General features: G+C 34.9%; 1 long non-coding RNA gene and 1 other non-coding gene across 2 annotated transcripts; both read right to left on the bottom strand.

Annotated features, from left to right (window-relative positions):
* Positions 1-1,125: 1,125 nt before the first annotated feature.
* Positions 1,126-1,207, bottom strand: TRNAS-GCU (transfer RNA serine (anticodon GCU)). The gene has a single exon. It is a non-coding gene; the product is annotated as a tRNA-Ser (tRNA).
* A 6,175-nt stretch (positions 1,208-7,382) lies between these two features.
* Positions 7,383-9,633, bottom strand: LOC141639544 (uncharacterized). The gene is made up of 3 exons (XR_012542566.1): positions 9,479-9,633; positions 9,271-9,380; positions 7,383-7,566 (listed from the first exon to the last, which is right to left on the bottom strand). It is a non-coding gene; the product is annotated as an uncharacterized LOC141639544 (long non-coding RNA).
* Between the last annotated feature and the right edge of the window lie 366 nt (positions 9,634-9,999).

The following is a 9,999-nucleotide window of genomic DNA, read 5'->3' as shown; positions in this document are numbered from 1 at the left end:
ATGAATTTCTAAAAAGTTGTTTAGTTAACATAACTCACATAAGAATTGAATTCATCCATAATTTTCCAATTACTCCATTTGAGAGGCTAGTTAATCAAATTCCGAGGAATGTGACAATACATGAAAAAAAGAAAATCGTGTAAGTTTAGTCTTTTAGATAACTAAAAAATCTTATTTTCCCAATCTACGATATTTTTCGTTCCATCTATTTTTACAATGACCGTCTTAGACAAATTCTTGTTTAAAATAGACTTCTGAACTTTAATATAGGGTATATAGGTATATAACAAGTTGTCTATATATACTAAGTCCCTTATTACCACCATATGTTAATAGAAAAATGCATATGATGCCATTGAGGTTTACCATTTTGCACAAAATATTCAAAATTTTAATCTGGAAAACTTTAGGAGGTCATAACTCGTGTTTACGAGATGGGAATGTGACGATTTTTTTTGTTAAATAAATCGTCTTTTCGAGAACTACGATTTGAAAAAAAAATCGAGTTTGGAATTCGTGACCAACAGATATGGTCACTCAAAGTTTGTTCGGTAAAAAAAAATTGACTACAAAAACTCCTAGCCACGGTATCCAAATACGACAATTTTTTTCCCAAATCGTAGTTCTCGAAAAGATCGATTTGAAAAAAAAAACCGTCACATTCCAATCTCGTAAACACAAGTTATGCCTCTTAAAGTTTTTCATATTAAAATTTCGGGTATTTCGTGGCAAATGACAAATATCAAGGATACCCAGTTTTTCATATTAAAATTTCGGGTATTTCGTGCCAAATGACAAATATCAAGGATACCCTATGTCACTGATGACATTTGGTCCGTTTTGCTTAAAGTGAATAAATATTTAAGTCCATTTATAGCTATAGACGGATATGCGTCGGGTTCAGAGGAAAGACTATTGAAGGAGAAGACATGAGAGAAATAAGGTGGGCACTGGTGACGGTTAGTTTAGACATTTGAGTGAATGTGATGCGGTCAGGTTTTATTCAAGGTGGGTGCTGACTGTAACGCACTTTATTGAATTCTTTTCAGTCCCTTCCTTGATTTTAGGAGCGAAAACCGATATTAATTTGCGGGAAGGTGAAGTGCAGAAACACAAATTAAAAAACGTCGCCTGAGAGATTCGAACTCTCGCGGGGAAACCCCATGTACTTAGCAGGCACACGCCTTAACCACTCGGCCAAAGCGACTTGTTGTTCACTTCTACATATTCTGTATTTATTAGCTTTTGAAATTTCTTACACACATTATAAACTCTAACTCCAATTATTTATTTAGCGAAGTCAATACTACTTAATAAGTCTATATTTGCTTTATTCTCTCTTCATAAAATATATCAAATGTAAATAATTCACCGGACTAAATAGAATAGTTCTTTTCTTATCAATTATCACAGTTTATGCATCAACATTAAAGTAATACTCACCGTTAAAATTTATTCCAACGTTCAACTATTTTTACACCTCTACATGTCACATAACTCATATTCATATCGTTACAAGTTTATTTGGACTGACTTTATTTGGCGTGTTTCCCAATTTTCAGCACGTAATATACGAAGTATTTCTAGTGTTGAATAAGAATTTGGGTTAAATAAGCTTTTACAATTACAAATAGGGATTACAATTTTTGCATTATTGTCTAATTATTATTAGAGTCTCTATGTTCCGCTCAATAGTTATTTGATGTTTTTGACCCAAATATTAAGGAAAAAGTGGTTGAATTTGGACTACACAATTCACATAACCTCACATTGACACGAATGTGGTTTACAAAATGTTATAAAAATGAAAATAGATAACTATTCATAATGCATCTCAAAATAGAAATAAATAACTATCGACCGGGCCGGAGGGAATAATAATGAGACAAAGGGAGGACGTTTAGGGACGAACAAAAGGTTTATCCTACATATACAAGTGAGAGTATATTCAACTCGTCTTCATCTTAAAACGATATTGTCGTCCTAAAAAAGACTTACGATAATATATTAAGTAGCTCACTATGATTGTTGAAACACACGAAAATGTTTCACTCCACCTCCATTGATAGATACAATTTTCTTAATGCACACACAAAATATATTACTTAATTATGATAAATCCCTAACCTAATTCAAATAAACAATCTCACAATGGTATTAACAAATAAACCTTACCAAATTACCACTTACAAATGACTCTAAACAAAACAATAACATTCGTTGTAAGTGAAAACATAATTTTGTGTTAAATTAAATTGAAGTAAAAGGAGAGAGTAAAACTTTGACCGTCCTATAGCATATGACTAGCTCAATAGAAAATAACCCAAATTAATTATTAAATTGTATTTGTATTTTAATAACTCGATATCTTATAAGTAATATGACACATTTAAATAAGTAGACTATTAATATAAAATACTATATTATCAAAATAAAATATTCTTTTACTAATTAATTAATGAATTATATTGTGTTTTTTTTGCAATTGGGGTTGTCTTAAACACAAAGTGGATTTATATAACAATTTGTCTTGAGTCTAGTACAAAGTTGGACATAATCTTGAAACGGTTAGTCTTGCTGAAGACGGGTCGGAGCAAGTGACGGATAATGTCACTCACAAAACGAATAGGGGGGACAAGGTGGGGGCACTCTGTGCTTCCCTCTCTTCTCTATTTGGGTCATTTGTGAGAGAAAATGGTATCCGTCACTCCAAAGTGACGGATACGTGCCGTCTTCAATGAGATTTTGTGATCTTGAAATAAGAATTGAGAGCAGCTCTATGGCTTTATGGGCCCCTGGCAGATGTCCTTGTAGGCTTTAGCATCCATAATCCAAAATAAACCAGTGTACCACCCCTACACTTTAACGTTGGTCCCAATCCTTAAAAGGGCTTTGTTTGGTTTACTATGATAAAATAAAATTTCTAGAAAATTAAATTTATGTGAATTGTAAAAATGTGGTCTAATTGTCAAGAGGGAGATGAGTTTATGTGGAAAGTGGTGAATCTTGAAAAAAATTTGAAGGGGGTCGGGACAAAAATTTACAACGTAAATTTAAGTTGACACTACTTTTTTAACTTCCTATTCATGTAACGACCACGAAAAACAAGCTTAAAATCCATTTGATGCACAATTGTATTAGGCTTTTCATCAATATCTAAAGTTAAAGGCGGTTAATGATAATTTTCTTTTTTATTATGTTGTAAGGCGTATCAAGAATGTTAAGATGAACTAAGGGTGACTACTAATATTAAGTTTATAATATTGTTTTGAAGATAAAATACTTACAACTTTATAAAGTTGCGAAAATTGGTCACAAAATACCTAAATTTTGGTCCATTCGGTCCGAACTGAAATTAACCGATCTGGACCGGATCAGACCAAAAGCCGAAAACTTGAAAAAGTGTGGGTTGAGGACCAGACTCAAATGAATTCGGTTCGGGTTCAGCCCATACCAAATGGTCCGACCTAGTCCAGTTTTTTGGTGCGGACTTAAACTTGCCCAGTCCTGCCCAGTACGACCAAATAATAACTTTAAAATATTGGATTATTTGTCCATTCTGGGAAAACGTAAAATTAATATAGTAATGTTTGTAGCTTGACTCGATAATAACGCGAACGAGAATTGCTATCTACCGTATTACTTTTACTTTCTCTTCTCTCGGTTAAAATATATATTTTGCCTAATTCACTTGTTATCCGACCCACACAATATACACACACAATAATTTAATCGATTGTAAGAAAATAAAATGAGAAGGTGAGAATATTAGGGATGTCAATGGGGAGGGGTGGGTGCGGAGGAGGGGTAATTTGCACTTGCATTCACGAACTATAATGCGTACCCACACCCGCCCCACGACCTGTGCGGGTGAAAACTTTTCAAACTCGTTCCCGCCCCGCGGGGACCAGTTGACCCGCCAAATTACCTATCTCCTCACAAAACAATTTTCAAAAATATAAATTTTGAATCTAAAACATACTAGTCTTGTACTCTCGTACAACTTGTACAAATAAGTTTTCGCAAAATGGTTTAACATTCAATTAACTATTGCATAAATTTTTCAAACCATGAAATAGTTTTGCAAACAATGAAACAGATTCCCCAATTCCTGACGAAGAGTAAATAAAGCTATTTAATCAAATTAATAAATCTTCACTCATTGTTCCCTCGAATAATCTAGAGCTCCATTAGCGGCTAGTACGTAAGTTTTTCAAACTATGAAATAGTTATTACTTATTATGGGTGGGTTGGAGAGTTGTAGATGGTAAGACGGATATAAGCGGAGTTAGGTGGGCAGAGTGGGTGTGGCGCGGGTCTCATGTGATACTTACACCCGGCCCGATGACACTTTTAAAACCCATCCCCGCCCACCACCAATTAAATCATTACCTGGGGTGGGTGTGGGGGTGGGACCCGCCTAAATCTTCCCTATTGGCATCCCTAGGCGAGATAGATAACAATCCTCTAACTCGAACTAAACCCAATATGTCCTTTTTTTTTGTTTTTGTTTGATAAGGTAAGAAAACTAGATTGATTCTCTTGGATATGACCAACCTATCTCATCATTTCGAATGAGTGAGGTAAGTTGAAGCCACCGGCTTTCAAACCACCTCGAAAGAGTTGGACATTCATGTCCAATAGAAGCCATAAAGTCATCAACTTTATTGGCTTCACTGAAGCAATGTTTAATTATCACTTCATCGAAAAAATGAAGATCTAATTTCACATCCTTTATTATATTAGAAATTTTCCAAGGAACTTGCCAAGTACTGCGAATAGTGTTGATACCACATATGTTATCATCTTCCACCATTATTTTTGAGATTTTTAGCTGCTAGAATACCTTCTTTTAAGGCGATGGTTTCCGCAGCAAGAATACTATTAGATCCACATTTTTTTGCTCCTAACAATACGACTTTACCATTATGATCTCTTATGGAGTATCCTAAAGCAGCTTTATTCCCATCAATCTTCGATCCGTCAAAATTTAGCTTTAGAAACCCCTCTCTAGGTTTTTCCCACGAAATTTCTTCTTTATTAATAGTGTTTCTAACTGATATTTCTTAAACAAGATTGTTGAGATTCTTGTGTCTAGTCTCATTCCACATCTTAATGCTATTATTACATAATAGATTAAGTTTGTTGATATTAATATGAACATTGTTAAAAATAATATCATTTCTGTGAAACCATGTATTCCACCAGATAAAGATAATCTTAATGAAATCATCTTTTGAAACTGAGTGTTTGAGATAATTGAGTTTCACTATAAAACTTTGGTTTGCAATATTATCAAAGTTTGACAAAAAATTGTTAAATCTAATTATACTCATGTCTTGGATAACAGAACCAATAAAGGAACATTTGAAAAAGAAATGGTCTTTGTTTTCAATAGGATGGTTGGATAAAACACAATCAGGTGGGACATTAATATGATTCTTAAGTAGCCTACCTTTCGTTGGGAGGCCGTCAACACAGGCTTTCCAAAGAAAAAAATTTAATTTTGGAGGAATATTTATTTTCCAAATCCACTGAAATTCACATTTATCACGAGTTTGATCGAACAAACCTTACGCTAACCATGTTGCTGTTTTGGTAGAGAAATTTCCATCCACAGACAGCCCCCAAAGGAGGGTATCTCGAATATTATTCTGTGGTAGTGGAATGTTAGTAATATGATTTACAATGTCATTATTCACCAAATTGGATAATTTATAAACATCCCATTGTTTACCAGATGTTATAAAATATTTAACCAAAAAATTAAGATCACGGTTACTATCATCATCATCATCACCCATACTGCTACTAAGTGGGTGAAAAGACTCAATTATCAGACCAAAATTTAATGTTGCTACCATCACTTACCTGCCATTTCAATCCTTTTCTAAAAAGAGTCCGAAGACACATAAGTTTACGCCATTGCCAAGAAGAGACTGAACTTGGCTTGTGGTCAAAGAGTGAGCAATTTCTCAAGTATTTCTTAGATATCACTTCGCAAGAATGAAACTCAAAGGAATTGACGGGGGCCCGTTAGAAGGTGCAGCAGCTGCCTCTCTGAGATGTGCCCTTTTTCGGTAAAATCCTACGCTTTTTTTATGAAAGCATGGGCCTTTTTTCACGAAAAGCAGACATGAGATAACAAATCCAGTATTAGGGCACGGATCTAAATTTAACGCTTTGCTAGCAAACACACCCAAATAAAGGTTAAAGCTTCTGGTTTTGTAAGAAAATCCTCGAGAAAATGAAAAAGTCAAGTTTCGTCGCTATTGCCCCTGTCCCTGAACTCGCCATCCAGCTAACTTTCAAAATGAAATACCAGATGAACCAAACAAAGCTGCGGCTTCTTTTAAACCAATTTTACAGAAAAAGCATAAAATAAAATAAATTTAATTTCGCTGCTAGTTGGTTTACCAAACCCTGAAAAGCTTGATTCTTCTCTAGTCCAGGACAGGCAGGCGACCCTAACACATTCCTTATCCATAAGAATTTTCCATAACAGTTTGATTTGAAGAGCTTTATTGGCTACTTGGGAAGGTTTTATGCCCAGTCCACCAACTGTTTTTGGTAAACAAACTTTATGTCATCCAATCAAATTAGGGGAGTGCTGGTTATGATCCCTATTCCAGAGGAAGTCTCTATTAATCTTATCTAACCTCTTATGGATTGATGAGGGAAGAAGGAAGCTTTGCATTTGACAAGTTCCCTTCGAGGCTAGATTAGCATTAACCAGGACTAGTCTACTTGCTTAAGATAATGAGTTCGCTTTCCATTTGGATAATTGAGTGCAAGAAGATTGGACAATACTTTCAAACGTATTTTTAGTCACTCTGCTGTCAATTATAGGGCATCCTAAGTACTTACCTAAATGAGCTTCCACGTTCATCCGGAGAATACCCCTAAATGATTCACGAAGAGTACGGTCGATATTTCTAGTGCATTGAAAGGTAGATTTGTCAAAATTAACAAACTGTCCTGAAATAGTGCAGAATTTGTCTAAAATAGCTTTAGTGGTCTTGCAACTTTGTTTAGAGGCTTTTGCAAATATAATAGTGTCATCCGCAAAAGTGAGAAATAGAATCTTTTCCACCCCAGGTCCAATTCGAATGCCAATATCACTAGAGCTCATGCCACTATTATTTTGTAGAGATCTTGTTAAAAGTTCCGCGCACATAATGAAAATATAAGGCGAAAGTGGGTGTGACACCCTTAAATTTAGCGTAAAAAAAAATTACGTAAATTCTACAGAAAAACTGACAGGATATGTTTGTAATTGGTTCAACTAGATAAAAACCTGTAATTTTTAAAATCTTCCTAAACCATTCACAAACAATTCCAACTTAAGAGTGCCCAAAACCTGCAAATGCAAACCAACTAATTTACATAACCCAACTAAAGTTGCGAGAACATAGAGATACAAACCAAAATCAAAGAGGGAGACATATGTCCCTTCAAAATATATACAAAACCAAAAGTCTAAAGGTTTACTATAAAAATAGCCAAAACTAGGTCCAAGGTTCTTTTGCTCACTAGCTCGTCTGTGTACCCATCTAAATCTTCAACCTGTCAATCGCATTTTATACAAACACGAAAGCCACAATTCAGTGGGGAGTAACTTCGAGTCCTCCCAGCCACGAAACGTCATAATTAATGTAACATGTAATGTAACATGTAAACAATTTGATAAACCATTTACTTATCAAGTATTCTAACATGTGAACTCTAAACTGACCAATTTAAACTATCATGTGAAACATATAACAACTAGTAATCCAAACTTTATCAATTGTAACCGGCTTACATCTCACCTATTACAATTCATAAAATCACCATACAAGAAAGGGCAATGTATCAAAGACAGGCATAAGTTCTTAGTACGGTCAATAGTCACTCTGTAACTCGAGTCTATACCACGAGGTAGGGAAGGTAATCGAACCGGTATCTTGGCTCAGCGGTTAATATTAATAAAACATGGCCAAGACACAACACAACCCTAGCCTAAAATCTGCGCAGACCTAGACATGCGGATACACACCACCGCACCCAAGACCCACAATTTTTCTAAAACAAAGTGAGTACCCTAAGGAGTCCACCAAAAGGTTGGCTAGTACTTAAGCTGACCACTTACTATCAAAATAAGTAACGAGGTCATGCCCCAACTTGGATATAAATCCACTAGTCAGGAACACAAAGGCTATTAAGCAGTGAACATATACTCGTCAGAGACTATAAAGACCTATCTATGACAAACACAACAACCTGCAAGAAGTATTCAATACCAATTCTAGCAATATTAACAATATGAAAGGCTTCAGGGAATCTAGGGCCATTTCTACAATATAAGAAACTATTAAATTCAACCAACTATACATGTGAACTTAAAAACTTGATAAGTGGCCTAAAACAAGAAAAAGGCCGATTATCCAATTCATATAAAATTTCATCCAACCGAATTTTTACCCGCAACCCCAGCCCTGCGACAGGTACGGGTTAAATTGCGGTTGACCAATCACTCAATTGATGACATCGAATCGATCAAAGGGACTAAGGCTCGGTTTTAAGACAATCAACAAAACATTACAATTAGCACTATAAAATTCATTTTGAGCCTATTCATTACAATTTTATTTTATAATCTATCCTAACATGTGCAACTACTAATATAAACTTAATTTTTACCATTAACATAATTTTTACTACTAATATGATTCAATTCAAAAGTATACTCATATGTGACTTATACTAACTATAACATTAATGAACCCGAAATGACAAATATTGCATGAAAAACCGCGAAACAAGCGACGGACCAACCCGGGCCAACACGGGCCAAGCCCGTCACGGGCCTGTTTCACTGCTGTGAACAGTACCGCGGGTCTGTGAACAGTAACTTTTCTATAAATTTTTCGGTAAAACGACGCCAAATACTCATACGGACTCCGAATTGAGTGATTCAAGTGGCTAAACCACCTAATTTTTCGACGCCGTTCAATCTGTCATATTTTTGGAAACATTGGAAAATGTCTCGGTCCGGTACTGACACGTTCCAGCCAACCCGCGGATTTGTCCCATCAAATAATTACTCATCCAAATTTGTTCTAAACAATAATATACAAATGGTTAACTTAAACTAACAAAAGACAAGCATTAGACATGCATGCAACCCATTTTAACATGTGAAAGTTAACTACTCAAACAAAAATCACAAAAACATACAAAAATCAAAGAATGTGACGATTATTCGTCGAGTAACTCGAAATATGTTACCTTAAGCTAGAAAATGAGCAATTAGCACCTTAAAAACCAAACCCTAACAAGCAACTAGCCACTATCTTCGACAATATACGAGTCCCCAAACTCGTCTTTCAATTCTTCACCTAAATAAACAATGAAAACACAAAAATAAGCATAAAAACCGAAATTATACCAAAATTCGTCTTAAAACAACATCAAGAAAACTGAAATTAAAATATACCAGGTTGTAGATCTCGACGAGAGGATTCCGGAAATATAAATTTTGTGAAAATCCGATAAGAAATGAGGAAGTTATGATGATTTTAGCTCGAATTTTGTAGAAAAATGGTGTTTGTTTGTTTAGAATAGGAATAGAATGTAAGGAAGATGAGAAAATCAGAAAAAAGAAGGAAGGGGGAAGGGAGGTGCTGCGTGAAAGGGAAGGAGAAAAGGAAAGGAGGAAGGTGCGGGTTTTTAGTCGGGATTTTACGAGTCGGTTTTGGCTCGTTTCGATAATAATTAAAACCGTTTGTCAAATGTAAATTCCGACAAGACCAAAGTTCTTAAACACGAGATTACAAGAAAATTGAATACTCATACGACCCATTTCCAAAATCGTTTACCCAATTTTCAAAAGAGTTGTAATTTTTCCCCGAAAAGCCCTTATTTCGAAATAAAAAGTTTTTACACGGTTTAAACTATTTTTAAACCTTTCGAAACTATCAAAATAAATACTTTTCTTCAAAATATAATAAAATTATA

Source organism: Silene latifolia, unplaced genomic scaffold, assembly GCF_048544455.1.
Source record: "Silene latifolia isolate original U9 population unplaced genomic scaffold, ASM4854445v1 scaffold_437, whole genome shotgun sequence".
Taxonomy (NCBI): Eukaryota; Viridiplantae; Streptophyta; class Magnoliopsida; order Caryophyllales; family Caryophyllaceae; genus Silene; species Silene latifolia.
The sequence above is the reverse complement of the archived record's forward strand: the minus strand, read 5'-3'. Positions and strand labels throughout refer to the sequence as shown.